The sequence below is a fragment of the Schistocerca serialis genome, chromosome 1, assembly GCF_023864345.2.
Source record: "Schistocerca serialis cubense isolate TAMUIC-IGC-003099 chromosome 1, iqSchSeri2.2, whole genome shotgun sequence".
Lineage (NCBI taxonomy): Eukaryota > Metazoa > Arthropoda > Insecta > Orthoptera > Acrididae > Schistocerca > Schistocerca serialis.
Window position 1 is genome coordinate 812,894,425 of NC_064638.1, and position 6,000 is coordinate 812,900,424.

Consider the following 6,000-nt stretch of genomic DNA (forward strand, 5'->3'; position numbering starts at 1 on the left):
GTACTGGTACTCAATAAAATGTACATCCGATTCTGGATATACGAATGTACACTTTAAGCCGAATTATGCATTTTAGCATGGTTCAAGAAGTTCCGATGCTCTTGAAGTATCCTCTGATGTCTTGTATCTTTTATGACATTATGCAAGATCTTTTAATGTTTTACACGTATGGACATGAGGGCTTCCTGCATCATCGTAGCTGTGCAAGCGCATTGACGCCTGTTACCTGCCACTCTCTGGCAACTGCTGAAACGAACCAATTTCTAACAGGTCACGGGAAAATATTGCGAATGGTGGTTTGAAAAGGGTTACTTTAAAAGTAAATTTCCTTTTACGCAAGGTGAACTATGTGCAAGAATTTATGACGAATTTCTTAAATCACAGAGCATTAGACTCTCATTTAAAAATATACTCTTTCAGGACGACTATCTAGAAGAATTTCGAGCCCAGAAGAGCAGACATTTACGTCGTTATAAAAAATTTTCCTGGCGCATTTGTGTGATGTATCTTAAAATGTTACACGCACAAAAAAGATCAACATTATTTGTGGAAGCTTAGCTTCTCTTGCAGCTTATTAATCTTAGAGACTAATATTATATGTGAAAGCTTTGTTTTTCTTGTAGCAACACTATGTGTATTAATTTAAACCATTAGCTTTTCTGATTTGTGTGTTCGTGCTACTTAAAAGAGTGATCTTGCTATTGGCTGACTACATCACGTGTCCTATGCTGTCATCAGCTGGCGATATTACGTGGCATGAGCTATGACTGGATTACAAAAGCGCGTCGCAATCTCGATTTCTATGCTTCGGAAAGTAACATGTAGTATTTGGTGGAATTCAAATTTATACCTTCGTAACACAAAAATATGTAGTGTACATGTTGCTGCACATCAAAGATCTTTCCAAACTTTTTTTCCCCCCTGAGTTTCGTTTTCTAAAGTGCCAGGAAGTTATATGTCAGTGCATAAATCCATAAACATTCAAAGGATTGATAAGTTTTACAGTGCCAAGGAAAAGTATAGTGTCACTTAACGCGAGAAAAGTGTTTTTCCACCCGGGAGAAAGTATATTTTCAACCGGGAAATCCAGGAATTTTTTTTTCCTTGTCCATGTATACAACCTGATAATACAATCTGAAATAATGTCGCCGATATCCAAAGATTGCTGGCTACAGTATATGTAGGTACCATTTTCAGGATGAGTAATTTAGAAATGAAAGAAACAGCCTCCCTTTCCACAAGACACATTGTAAAAAACACACATACACAGAACTGTCTAACACACACAACACGTCCAACCAGAATCATGGATGCGAAGAGACAGATAGTTGAAGTGAAAAATTTGATATTGCCCTAAGGACAAATATAACATATATTGTCATTTTTCTTTTCATACATATCTCTTTTTGGTAAGGGCATGTTTATGTTCGTGCCCTGCACAGTGTTCTGATGCTTATTAAATAACACTTACTTTATAGCTAAAACAACATAAGATCTATCACGACTGCTTCCTACCGTATACTTGTGTTGTCAGATTACTGAGTGACAGTATACAGTAGTTGTGTATTTTACAAACACACATACATACAGGGTTATTACAAATGATTGAAGCGATTTCACAGCTCTACAATAACTTTATTATTTGAGATATTTTCACAATGCTTTGCACACACATACAAAAATTCAAAAAGTTTTTTTAGGCATTCACAAATGTTCAATATGTACCCCTTTAGTGATTCGGCAGACATCAAGCCGATAATCAAGTTCCTCCCACACTCGGCGCAGCATGTCCCCATCAATGAGTTCGAAAGCATCGTTGATGCGAGCTCGCAGTTCTGGCACGTTTCTTGGTAGAGGAGGTTTAAACACTGAATCTTTCACATAACCCCACAGAAAGAAATCGCATTGGGTTAAGTCGGGAGAGCGTGGAGGCCATGACATGAATTGCTGATCATGATCTCCACCACGACCGATCCATCAGTTTTCCAATCTCCTGTTTAAGAAATGCCGAACATCATGATGGAAGTGCGGTGGAGCACCATCCTATGGTACGTTTAGCTCCCTGCTTGCTTTATTCATCGACTTCCGCGGGCTACGCGTGAAACTTGCCCGCACGCGTTCAACCGTTTCTTCGCTCACTGCAGGCCGACCCGTTGATTTCCCCTTACAGAGGCATCCAGAAGCTTTAAACTGCGCATACCATCGCCGAATGGAGTTAGCAGTTGGTGGATCTTGGTTGAACTTCGTCCTGAAGTGTCGTTGCACTGTTATGACTGACTGATGTGAGTGCATTTCAAGCACGACATCCGCTTTCTCGGCTCCTGTCGCCATTTTGTCTCACTGCGCTCTTGAGCGCTCTGGTGGCAGAAACCTGAAGTGCGGCTTCAGCCGAACAAAACTTTGAGTTTTTCTACGTATCTGTAGTGTGTCGTGACCATATGTCAATGAATGGAGCTACAGTGAATTTATGAAATCGCTTCAATAATTTGTAATAGCCCTGTATAATCAATCAGATTTCATATGAAAGTACCAATAAAACTAAGGTTTGGTCCAGGTGGGGTCAAATCCATTTATTTGCGGATAAGTTTATATCTCATTTATGCCCTGCACCTGTCAGCTTTATACTGCAATTAATTTACATGAAATGTACGAAACTTCAAAGTTTCCATTTCTGAGAATCTTGACGCAAAAAAAGGGTGTGTTTGAATTCAGGCATGAGTATATCCCTAGAATTAGTCATTCTTTCATACTATATACAGATTTCCTTTCGTAACACACTTTGACTAGAAGAAGGGATCGGTTGGTAGGACATGTTCTGAGGCATCAAGGGATCACCAGTTTAGTATTGGAGGGCAGTGTGGAGGGTAAAAATCGTAGAGGGAGACCAAGGGAGGAATACACTAAGTAGATTCAGAAGGATGTAGGTTGCAGTAGGTACTGGGATATGAAGGAGCTTGCACAGGATAGAGTTGCTTGGAGAGCTGCATCAAACCAGTCTCTGAACTGAAGACAACAACAACAGATTTCCTATATGCAGTGCTTAGTTTATTTTGTATATAGCCATAATGTAGATTTTTGTGTATATTGTAAATATAAGGGGCATTTAAAAGAGAAACGAGCCGAAGGCATAATTACAGAAACCAGTACCTGTATGTCAGAAGTATTGACCCTGGTTGTTGACACACTTGTCCCACTGTGTGACAAGGTTGTGAATGGCTATCTCATAAAATTCCTGGGGCTGCGATGTTAACCAGTTCCACACGTATAGCTGGACGTCTTCGTCAGAGGTGAATTGTTTGCTCCTTGAAGCCTTTTTAAGGGGACCAAAAATGGCATAATCACAGGGAGAGAGGTCTGGACTGTGTGGAGGGTGGCTGAGAACCTCCCATTTGAATTTCTGCAGCAGTGCCATGACTGTGTTGGCCTTATGAGGCTGTGCATTGTTGTGAGGCAAAATCAACTCATGGGTGAGATTGCCTGGTTGTTTTGATTTGATCGCTTCGTGGAGGGTGGTCAAGGTTTGCGTGTAATGCTGGACATTCACTGTTGTCCCGTGCTGCAGGTAGGGAATCAGAAGTGGGCCGGCCATATTGGTCAAAAAACATCATGAGATAACCTTTCCTACACTTATGCGGAACTAGTTAACATCGCAGCGCCAGGAATTTTGTGAGACAGCCATTCACCACCTTGTTTCACAGTGGGATATGTGTTTTGGGTCAATTATTTTTGAACACCTCCTATAGTAACCTAGTGGATAGATATCTCCTCGTAGTTAGTTCGTCTTCTTCCCTTCCATGTAAATATTTCCTTATCTTAGTTCTCTTTTCTTATTTTAGTTTTATTTCTACACTCCTGGAAATTGAAATAAGAACACCGTGAATTCATTGTCCCAGGAAGGGGAAACTTTATTGACACATTCCTGGGGTCAGATACATCACATGATCACACTGACAGAACCACAGGCACATAGACACAGGCAACAGAGCATGCACAATGTCGGCACTAGTACAGTGTATATCCACCTTTCGCAGCAATGCAGGCTGCTATTCTCCCATGGAGACGATCGTAGAGATGCTGGATGTAGTCCTGTGGAACGGCTTGCCATGCCATTTCCACCTGGCGCCTCAGTTGGACCAGCGTTCGTGCTGGACGTGCAGACCGCGTGAGACGACGCTTCATCCAGTCCCAAACATGCTCAATGGGGGACAGATCCGGAGATCTTGCTGGCCAGGGTAGTTGACTTACACCTTCTAGAGCACATTGGGTGGCACGGGATACATGCGGACGTGCATTGTCCTGTTGGAACAGCAAGTTCCCTTGCCGGTCTAGGAATGGTAGAACGATGGGTTCGATGACGGTTTGGATGTACCGTGCACTATTCAGTGTCCCCTCGACGATCACCAGTGGTGTACGGCCAGTGTAGGAGATCGCTCCCCACACCATGATGCCGGGTGTTGGCCCTGTGTGCCTCGGTCGTATGCAGTCCTGATTGTGGCGCTCACCTGCACGGCACCAAACACGCATACGACCATCATTGGCACCAAGGCAGAAGCGACTCTCATCGCTGAAGACGACACGTCTCCATTCGTCCCTCCATTCACGCCTGTCGCGACACCACTGGAGGCGGGCTGCACGATGTTGGGGCGTGAGCGGAAGACGGCCTAACGGTGTGCGGGACCGTAGCCCAGCTTCATGGAGACGGTTGCGAATGGTCCTCTCCGATACCCCAGGAGCAACAGTGTCCCTAATTTGCTGGGAAGTGGCGGTGCGGTCCCCTACGGCACTGCGTAGGATCCTACGGTCTTGGCGTGCATCCGTGCGTCGCTGCGGTCCGGTCCCAGGTCGACGGGCACGTGCACCTTCCGCCGACCACTGGCGACAACATCGATGTACTGTGGAGACCTCACGCCCCACGTGTTGAGCAATTCGGCGGTACGTCCACCCGGCCTCCCGCATGCCCACTATACGCCCTCGGTCAAAGTCCGTCAACTGCACATACGGTTCACGTCCACGCTGTCGCGGCATGCTACCAGTGTTAAAGACTGCGATGGAGCTCCGTATGCCACGGCAAACTGGCTGACACTGACGGCGGCGGTGCACAAATGCTGCGCAGCTAGCGCCATTCGACGGCCAACACCGCGGTTCCTGGTGTGTCCGCTGTGCCGTGCGTGTGATCATTGCTTGTACAGCCCTCTCGCAGTGTCCGGAGCAAGTATGGTGGGTCTGACACGCCGGTGTCAATGTGTTCTTTTTTCCATTTCCAGGAGTGTATAATGTAGACCTCAGTATTTATTTTAGTAATCAATTTATACTCATAATATTTCGGGTATGTTCTAGTTGGTGTACAGATACTAATGTTAGCTGAGCAACTGATGTGTTAAGCAGCGTGCTGGACACATTTTGTATTTTCGCGTGCACCGAGGTCAATGTCCTGTGACAAAAATTTCTACTGTGCTTGCTTGTTGCCTCTCGTCGTAGTGCTACATCATTTATTTCTCCTCGCCACATTTATCAATTTGCATAAGGGAGGTGTATGTATTTTAGTTGCAAATTCGAACCATGGCAATTAAATTCAGCTTATTGCTTATTTCACTACGTCCTCTTGCGAATGAACAAAATCTTAAATAACTAATGACTTACCGTATTTCTGTTTACTCACATATAAATAACAAGGGAGAAACTTATCCTAAAACTAAGTGAACATCTTTCATAATTTGTAGTGATATATTTTCACAACACTTAAGCACAATAACTTCATGACCTTTTGTCAAACCCATTCAGTGTACAAATTCCTTTAGATCCTTGTGTGGATAAGGGCCCTTGTCCTTTCCACTATATGATCCTGGATGAGGGGCGTAATTACAATTGGGCCAGTGTGAAAGTGTTTCCATTTGCAGCTAAGTTTTCCATGTTTGGTTCGCTTTGGATGCATTTGCAGCAATCCTTCTTGTCCTTTGTGGAATTGTACAGTGCGCCCTATTCTTTTGCAGTAACAGTTTA